Source organism: Nothobranchius furzeri, chromosome 16, assembly GCF_043380555.1.
Source record: "Nothobranchius furzeri strain GRZ-AD chromosome 16, NfurGRZ-RIMD1, whole genome shotgun sequence".
In the NCBI taxonomy this organism is placed as follows: Eukaryota; Metazoa; Chordata; class Actinopteri; order Cyprinodontiformes; family Nothobranchiidae; genus Nothobranchius; species Nothobranchius furzeri.
Window position 1 is genome coordinate 45301600 of NC_091756.1, and position 10828 is coordinate 45312427.

Consider the following 10828-nt stretch of genomic DNA (forward strand, 5'->3'; position numbering starts at 1 on the left):
GAGGGCCAGAGAAGATTTGGGAACATATTCTCTAGAAACTCTAGAGAATGACATTTGTGTCTAAATCAAGGTTACAACCCAGCAGATAGAATCCCATTTAAATGGTTTAAAAGGGATAAAAGCTGTTTGGTTTAATTATTGGTTTGTCAGCTGTGGGGCCACAGAACAATACCTTTTAGAGGTTGAGAAATGTCAGTGTTTTGCTCTCGGTAAATGTCAACAAAATCCATTTTAGGGGACATTTTTTGCCTGGACTGCTTGAAGAGAAGCATCTCTTGAAAGTTTGTAGGGAGGCTTTCACTAGTCTCATGAGTTCTGGTTTCAAACTTGCAATGATTATGTTTTTATTTATTTATTTTATTTTTACAAAGGACCGTGAAGAGCTTTGTCCACCAAAAATAACCCAGCTAGAGGATGTAAGGATTCTCTTACGTTTCGCCTCTTTGCCATCACTGCCGTTTCAGAGATCAGGCTGTCTCCCGGGCAGCCAATGGCAAGACAGAACCCCACAAACCATATATATATATATATATATATATATATATATATATACATATATGTATATATGTATATATATATGTATACATATATGTATATATGTTTGTGTGTGTGTGTGCATGCATGTGTTTGGGGGAGGGTACATTGGAACTTTGCCCCCCCCCCCCCCCCCCCCCCCCAGTTTGAAAATCCTATCTGCTCCCCTGAACTCAGGGTATGCGTAAAACACAAATCCTTTCTAGCAGCATGCACAGAAGTAATTATTGCTCTGACAGGCTTTTCCCAGCAAACATTATTATAATAATTGATGAATAAATCTGAGTTAACCTATAGAGCTTCTGGACAAACTACACGTTCTCCGCTCACTGGTTCACACACCGTCCAGCTTCTGACGGAGACACTGTCTCTTCAAACATCTGCTGATTATTGTTTCTTTGTGTTCTTCAGAGGGATCACTGTCGAGTCGCTTCACACTACTCGTGCCGACATTAACACCTCAGTCACATGCCTCACATCTGAAACACAATTTTAACACTCGTGTGTATTTATAGAGTGGTGTTAAAAGGCTCGTCTTCTGTCTGGTGAGGAAAAGGCTTTTATTAGGACTGATGCAAAAGACAACACTCTTTAAAACTATGAAACACTTGTCTGACAGCGCAAGTGAAAGGAGAGCAAAGAGTGGTGTTTGTCTCTCTTCTGATGAATTAATGTTAACAGAAAAAAGTATGAAACACTCAGCATTTTTCTGCTTTCGCCTCTCAGCACAGTCACACTTCTTAGTGTCAACGTAATTCCAGTAAAAAGTGAAAAACTCATTTTTTTCAGGCTGCACAAAAAAACCTGAGAAAACTGAAAGATTTATATTTTGTTCTCTTCTCTCCAGTCTGTACAACAGACAGACGAGTATTTGGGGGGCAGCAGTAGCTCAACAGGTTGAGCGGGATGTCCAGCGATCGGAAAGTTGCAGGTTCGATCCTCGGACAGAGAATTCTGCTGTTGTGTCCTTGGTCAAGACACTTAACCCACCTTGCCTGCTAGTGGTGGTCGGAGGGACAGGTGGCACCTGTGCTCGGCAGCCTCGCCTCTGTCAGTGCGCCCCAGGGCAGCTGTGGCTACATCGTAGCTAATCACCATCAGTGTGTGTGAATGTGTGTGTGAATGGATGGATGATGCACTGTAGTGTAAAGCGCTTTGTAGTCCATACTCTGATAGTCACTATACAAGAGCGGGTCATTTATCATTTAACAATCACAATGCCAAAGAAAACTTCTTTTAACTGATTACTTGTTCATCTTTAATGTTTGTGATCATAAAGGACAAATGCTTGAGGTAAATAAGATATTTCTCTTTACAGCTGCCTCTGACTGGTGTCAAAATCAATTAACATGTCAATGTTCTATCTGATTGCAAGTATTTAGGCATGTAGTGACTTGGAGAAAAGTTACTCTGCAGCACAATGAAATAATTTACAGCAAAAACAGTTAGCTCTCAGAGCTACTAGCCCCTGTTTTCAGCTTCTAACCTTCTAACCATTCATTCCTAACTTTAGAAAGTATTTTTATATTATTCTCAAGAGATACAAGGGATATTAGGTTATCATTTTCTCCTCTCATTAATAGTTTTCAAGTACTTGAACATATTTTTAATAAAATAACGTTTTTCACAAAGTATAATGGTGAATACAAAACATGCTCATGAAGTGTTTGTACAAGTGTTTCTCACATACAGTGATTTAGACTTTTGTTTAATTGATGTTTTCAGTACCTTCCAGAATGAGCCATTTCAGACCTCTGTCACTTTAAGAAAACAACATGGAGCTGGCCACGCCCACCAATTCCCCATTCAGGCTACTATAAGATGAGAAACTCCAATATTTGGGAGGGATTTGGAGTAGAGCCACTTCTCCTCCAGCTTGTGTGTGTTGGGAGACTCTTTGAAGTGGCTTGCTTTAAACACATAATTCCTAAAACCAAGCAATAATAGAAAACGGACTGGGAACTACAAGATGTGGCTCGCAGGCTGCGTGTTGGGTACTTTTACACTAGAGCGGTATTCTTATGTTTATGCCTAGCTTCAGCTTCTGGGATTTGTCTGGATGTTCAGCTCTAAATATGGTCAACACATCCAACCAGTGGCTGTGTGTAGGCTTAAATTAATATTTTTATAATTTAATAACTTATATATAAACACTTAACCTTGTGTCTGAACTGGGACTGGGAGATTGGAGTTTAAACCCCCAGTTGGACCATACCAAAGACTTTTAAAATGGGACCCAAATGCCTCCCTGCTCGACACTGAGCTTTAAGGGGTTGGATTGGGGGTTTAAACCATGAAATAGTTTCCTAGCTGAGCCACAGCTGCAGCTCACCATTCCCCACGAGGATGGGTCAATTGTGGAGATTTAATTTCACCATTGCCATGGATGCCATGAACACGTTACTCCTGTCTTGGCAGCATTGCATTGGTTTTCCATAATTTTTTTATTTTGCAAAATGTTTAAACATGATAATTGGCCCACACCCGTATAGCACTTTTCAGAGTCAGAGGACTCCAAAGTGATTTACGCTATACAGTGACTACAGTGACACACACATTCACACATTGGTGGTGATGAGCTACATTGAAGCAGCAGCTGCCTTGGGGCACACTGACAGAGCTAAGGCTTCCGAGCACAGGCAACACCAGTCCCTCTGACCACCACCAGCATGGAAAGGGAGTTGCTGCTGCTGCTGATGATGATGATGACAATGAGGATGATGATGATGGTGTTGATGAAAATGGTGATAATGATGATGATGAGGAGGAGGATGATATGGATGATCATGATGATGAGAATGCTTAGGATGTTGAGGATAATAATGATGGTGATGAGAATGAAAAGATAATGGTGATGATGATGATGATGATGACGATAATGATAATAACGATGACAATAATGATGATGTCAATAATGATGATAATGATCATGAAGATGATGATGAAAATGATTACGACATAGAGGACAATAACGATGGTGATAACGATGAAAAGATGTTGATGACGATGATGATGACAATCATAAGGACGGTGACGACAATGAAGATGATGCTAATGATGATGATGACGTTGGTGAGAATGATGATAATGATGAGGAGGATGATAAAGATGATGATGATGATAACAACGATGAGGAAAATTATGTCAATGATGATGACGGCAATGCTGCTGCTGACGTTAACTATAATGATGAGGATGATGATGATGATGAGGATGATGACGACAATGAAGATGATGATGATGACGTTGAGGATGATAATGATGACGTTGATGAGGATGTAGCGATAAATATAGATTTATATCTATGTGTGTCAAATGTGGTGTAGATTTATCTTGTTTAGTCATTTATAATCTTATGTTAATTCATTGGGGCACCACCAAGTCTTAGTGTGAACTTGGAACACTTGAATTGATATTCAGATTTTTTCTATGTAATCAGTCTCAAATTTAACACCACAAATGAACCTAAAGGATGAATTCTTGCCAGAATGCGCCGACTATTCTCGAGATCGCTAGAAATGATCAGACGTTATTTACGTTTGTGAGTTTGTTACAAACATCAGTTAATACATTGACAAATGGATCAAACATATCTTATAGTTTCATGCATGGAATTAAGAAAATGGTTAAACCCAAAGCTTTATGCCAGTGATACGAAATAACTGATCTGTAATAAAAGTGAAAATTTGGTGACACACAAGGTTATAGTAGAATGGGGAATAATTTTTTAAGGGGAACAAGTAAATTTTTATGGAAGTTTATGGGGAGTGGTTGAGTGTGTGTGTGTGTGTGTGTGTGTGTGTGTGTGTGTGTGTGTGTGTGTGTGTGTGTGTGTGTGTGTGTGTGTGTGTGTGTGTGTGTAAGCAAATAAGGGTTCGTTGTTGCAGGTAAAGAAGGATAAATCTTGAGAGCTAACATGAATTTGGATCGAAATAAAACACGCCATAAAATGGGATATTCTGAATTCACTAATCGGCTTAGCAGAAAAGTCAGCCAGATGCAATGATTCACAGACCTTTTTCCATCACCAGGGGTGACCAAAGGGCTGAAACAGCCAGAGGAGTCCTTGCTTGTGTGAAGCCTTCTGGGACAATAGGATTTTTGACCCCCAAATCGGTCAACGTAGTCTTCCGTGTGTTCAGGAGAATCTTGTTCCTTGGGAGTGGCTTTACTTTAAGGTTCCTTCACTTCAGCTGCGCCAAGAATGTGGAATTCAGAGCGCAAGTCCAAATGATCAAAACCGATGCTGAATCAGAAAAACTGCTCCAAATTAGTTTGACTCTTACTGTGAAAACTTTACCGGACCAAACTAACTTCCGGTTTGACGTAGAAGGTCTAACAAAAACAAACGGAGTTGCCGCTGAGTTTTACCGTAATTTTTGAGAGCTAATGACTTAAAAACTTTGAGAGCGACGGCGTTGCTAGGCGAGATGGAAAAGCCTAGCAGGGATTTGCTTAAGGCATCCTTTTGTTCTTTTTTCTGCCACCACGAGGTTTGAACTCTGATTTTATAAACTTTCTTGGGCACGCCCACATATATTTCACTTATTAACCACTAGATGGCATTGTGGCTCTTTTAAATAAACTCTACCTTTCCAACAATGAAAGGTCCATAATCACAATTTACCAAAGTTATCCATATAAGGCCTCAAAAAGTATTACTTTAAACAGAAAAGAACTAAATTTATGTCTTAAGCTAGACTGTATTACTCTTAGCATGAATTTTAACTGGTGAAACAAAAATGGCAGAGGTTTAACATAAAAGAAAAAAACACAAAACAAGCAGTTAGGTTTGTAACTGAGAAGAGTTTAAACATTTACTTTGAACACCTTGATTTTTAATGGTGAACAACCTAAAACACATTTTGACTGTGGATGAACAGAAATACCAGGGTTTTGATAAAGACTAAATTCTGGAGCCTTCCAGAACACGCCCTGAGAAGTTTTACGAGCACCCAAGTCTTAGGTGAGAGTCAGGTCTTGGCAGGTTGACATAGAACAGACCAGTTTCTGATATCGTCTTGCTTCTCCGATTGGTAAAGGAGGGAAAAACAAGTCACTTGGTAAAATTTATGTCCCTGGGAGAAGGTAGGATTTAGCCAGATGTGCTGGAAAGGGAATCTTGGAATTTATATGACTACAGCCAATTTCAAATCCCCCCTTTTTGCAGTGTAAGGGAAAGAAAAGCTTTGTGTGTAATAGCCGTTTTGTTGTCCTTCTTCTTGTGAATCCAACGAAAGTTAATCTGAGAATATGAAATGTGGATTTCCGCTACAAGGATGATGATGATGATGATGATGATGATTGGGATGGGGATGATTGTTGATGAGGATGATGACAACAATGAGGATGATGATAATGATGAAGAATGATGATGATGATGATGAGTATGGGATGATGATGACAATGAGGATGATGATGATAGGGATGATTATGACATTGAGGATAATTATGATGATGATGAGGATTATGAACGTGAAGATTATGATGATGATGAATATGACTACCATGATGATGATGATGAGGCTGATGACGATGATCATGATGAAGAGAGAGAAAGACGTCGACAACAATGATAATGATGAAGAGGATGATGATGATAATGATAACGACAATGACAACAATGATAATGATGACAATGACAATGATGATGATGACATTGATGATGATGATGATGATGAGGATTATATAGATGATGATGACAATGGCTATAATGATGACAATGACAACGATGAGGATGATGACGATGATAATGACGATCATAATGAAGACGATGATGATGACTATAATGATGACGGTGACAACGATGAGGATAATGACGATGATCACAATGAAGATGATGATGATGATGATAATAATGAAGACGATGACGATGATGATAATAATGATGACGATGACGACATCGAAAATGATGCTACTGATGATGATGAAATTATTTCATTGTCAAAAATACATGCTGTTCACCTGAGTGGACAGGTAAGAAATATTCTCACAAAATCCATATTTTATAACAGTAAAAAAAAACCTAAAACTAAATTGAACTAAAACACTGAAACACATGACTCATCCATTATAGTGTTTCCATCAATTATTTAAAAAAAATAAATGACATCTGTTGGGGTTATTAGGAGCGAACAATTAGTAAGCTTCAACTTACTTTTGGATTCTTCAATAAATTCTGTAAATATGGGAATATTTACTGATTTATTAATTAATTAAGATATTCTTAGATATACGGGGCACCATTCCCCTTTTTCCGGGGAAAAATTGAATCCAAAACTCTTATCAGTCTTTCTTGAAGTTCGTAGAATCCTTGGAGCAGAGACTTCTCTTCGACACAACAAAGCTACTGGACACAAAAATCTGAATTTTATAACATTTAATTAACAATTTGTCAAATGAATAAACAGTGGAATAGATGAATAATAACCGTGTGATATGATTGAAGATGGATGTGTTTGCATGTGATGGAGGATGTATGAATGGGGTCCTTTGTTCTCACAAAGGAGTAGTGTGTATGTGTGTGTGTGTGTGTGTGTGCGTGTGTATGGATTCAAAATGGAGTCTTGAATACAAGATGGCTGACCCCTTTGTCTGGCTAAAGTGTGGGTGGCAACTTGCACTTTAACTTCGAAAGCACTTAGAATCAGTAGTAACTTAACCTTAAATCACTCAAAACATTTCAAAAGATCATGAAACAACACAAAAGATTAATCACAAATTAATATCTTTTAGTTTCAGCCTGGCCATGACAGAAACCATTTTAAGATACCAAACAATGATCAATAAGCAGTTTATTCTTTCAAAATGACCCGACGGACGTGTTTGGGACGAAAGAGGAAAACACGAAGCTACTTTTTAAGCAATAGACGCGGTTTATTGCTTATTTGAGACCATAGAGGAAACGGGAGAAGGAAAGAATGAGAGAAAGAGATGAGTTTCTGATCACCAGAACAGTGAAGCGTCCCTCACTGTTTTGATTTGACGGTTCTCCGTGTTTCTCCGCAGTTTGGCGTCGTCCGTCGGTTTGATGCTTTCTCCGTTGTTTACCTCCACGAGTGTTTCTCCACGGGCTGGACAGAGACAGCAAAGTTTCTTTCTGTGCTGAGTTATAACTTACAGCGTGCTTGATGGAGTTGTTGCTTTCCTCCGCAGTTCTGTGTCCTCAAACATCAGCTCGAGGGGAGCAGAAACGAGCAGATCTGATGGGCTTGCAGTTTAGTTTCCGGCAGTTCCGTGGCTCAACTTGGCACTTAGAGCTTCCGCGTGCTCAAGTTGTCGGAGCGTTGACAAGCGTGTCCTTACCGCCAGGTATCCTGGGCAAAAGAACGAGGATTCTTTGTCTCTGCTGAAGATTTATGGTCTTAGTTCGCGGGAAAAGCTCCACGGCTTCCCGCACATGCGCAGAACGTGTTTCTGGTACTAGGCGGTGACGTCATCACAATGCTTCCGTGTGCAAAGCATCATGGGAAATGAAGTTTCTTGGCGCTGATGTGATTATTTGCTTTTCAGAGCAATTTAAGCACAGTCATTTTGGAGAAAATCACTGCATAGTAATTTCCTCATGAGGTCAGACCCTCAACATTCCCCCTTTTGGTTTCGGGGATCGCGCCCAAAGCTCGATCGTCGGAAGCACAGATGGGTTTGTTCCTCATGAACGTAGGTCGACTTGATTGTCGGAAGCACAGGTGGGTTTGTCCCTTAGGACGTTGGTCTCCTTGGACGCCTTTGTCTTTGGTCTTTGTCTTGGATCCTGGCGCCTTTGGTCTTTGATCCTGGTCAGGCACAAAGAGGATAGGAAACGGGATAGTCCCCAACGCGCATAACGAGAAGAAGCCACTCACGCAGGTGGTACGCAATGATGATGTCGTCCATGCGAGAGGTAGTAGTGTAGAAGGAGGAAGGTCGGTGGGCGGTTAACTCCACGAGTGGACACAAAGGCATCTCACCGCCGGCCATACAGTTCAGTTTATGGAGCACGCGGTGATGTACGAGGTCCATAGTTCGCAAACGCGCATTGACCTATGTGGTCCCAAGATTCCCCCCTTTTTTGGTCCAAAGGGTGGATCAGGACAGTCTTTGGGCTAAAACAAGGACCATAAAACTAAGAGGTACTACAATGTGCTGGTGCGTCAGACAGAGTCATTGACAGACTGAGCTGGGCCGGCACATAACCACTAGTCAATATGTGACCAAGTAAGAAACAAAAATACAGAAAACCCAAAAAAAAAAACATGTAACATATAACATCCAAGAAAATTCATAGCAACCTTGAGGTCTCATAAAATACATTCTTAGGTCATACATTCAGTGTGTAGCTTATAAAGAATGTGACATAATGCAACACTCAGATAAAAATGTGAGGTAGACTAAAGTGAGAACTACTCTTAGGGTTACAAAATAATAAAGAAAATGTTGCTCACCCCCTTTAGACAGGTGTGGTACATTCACGCTTGGATTCTCCCCGAACGCGGTCACGAGGCACACCGTAGGTGAGCAAGTGCATCTTATCTTGGAGTTTCTTAACACGCCTGTAGGCGGAATAAGCTATCACGGCCGTGATGAGCCATCCCATCCCCAGGGCGACCAATGTGCAGATTAAGGTGGTATAATCTGTGTCAATGTAGCGTCTTGGGTATCTATTCATGGGCGTCAAAGTAAGTTCACGCGGGGTTTGTGTGAACTTAACAAGTTTGGTTCCTTCAATCAGTAATTGTTGGTCAATTTCTAAATCGATGGTAAAGTTATAACCCTGGAAAGCGTCCATGATCTCAATCTCCGAATCATGCTGTTCGAGGTTGAGGTGATGGAGTGCCAGGTTTTCCAGGTGTACAATTGCACCTGGCGGAACTGAGAGGAAAAAGGTTTGGTTCGGCAGTTGTAACTCAGTGGCAACGTTATGCTGGTCATAAGTTACAAGGGCCGAGTCTACTGGGGTGCTGATAAGCCATCTGTCACCTGCACGTTCCACTCTGGTATCCATGTCAACATCTTTTAACGTGACCGTAGCTTGGCAATTCTGCAGGGGCGCATCGCTCCTGAGGCCGCATTGATAATTGGCAACGTCTCGGACAAATGGGTTACCAAGACACACCCAGTGAATATCTTTGGTTTTTGTGCATAAATCTAAGTTAGGAGTTAGATAGAGTTTGCTATCAGCATCTTGGTAAGCAAGGAAGCTCGGAGTTTTAAGGTGGAAATGTTTACCGTTTTTCCAAAAACCAACGTTTAGCATGGACTTAAGCCTATAGATGTGAGGTGTCTCAATTATGGGAACATTTAACAGGAAACCGAGTTCTAATTTTTCTGCATCAACGTGAATGGGAATTGCACTGCCTAGGCTGTACGCTAGGTGGATTTGTGAAGTGTGTACAGTGGAGGGAGTAGCAGCAGTCAAAACATCTTTGAGCAGATCCATTGGTACCAAATACGCAGGAATGCGACCTTCAACCAGGCTGTCCAGAGTAGAACCAATTTCCCTGAGCAGGTCCTGCATCAAATCTCTCACCACTCGTGTGTACACAATATCCTGATGTATGGTGTCAGACAAAGTCTTGATTGCACGTAGAGATTCATTAATCAGAGCAGAATGTAGGTTGACCGTTACAAGAGTACCCTGTAAGGTTTTAGTAAGAGCTTCCTGTTTGCGGTCTAGGAGGAGGAGGTTCCCCTGGATCTCTGGCATCTCATCCTGGAGTTCGGCAATGTGTCGTTGGACAGTCTTAAGACTAATTGTGTTAGCCGCCGAAAGTCCAACTGAAAAGAGGGAACCCACCGCGGACACCGCAGCGATGAGTCCACCTAGAAACCTTTTTGGGCGGTTATTTTCTCCGAGGTCATCTTCAGTGACTATAAATTTTTGAAGTTGTGCCAACATGTAAGCGGTGGTGCGCTTGGCATGTTGAACAGTACCAATAATGGACTTGTGAGGAGGAGGGGCCGGTATCACGTGTTTGTGATAGACGTCCCACGGGTCCAAACGGACAACGATACGTTGCGTATGAATGCGGCAGTGTGTGATCAACAATCCGGGGTTGTCTTGGAGGACCATCCCGGTTGGTGGTCCCGGTTTAATGATGGCTGATGGAGTGGCTGCCGTTGATCCAAAGAGGATGCAGAAGATCCAGAGGAACTCCATCCTGTAATGGAGAGACTCGTGGTTAGTGAAAAGAACGGCGGGGGGGGGCTTGGTTCTTTGTCGGTTAGTACATGTTAGTGGGTTAAACGTGCACTTCCCCCCCTTTTCCATTTCCATGCATAGAACTATATAGCGACTACGTCTACCTCCTGCGGG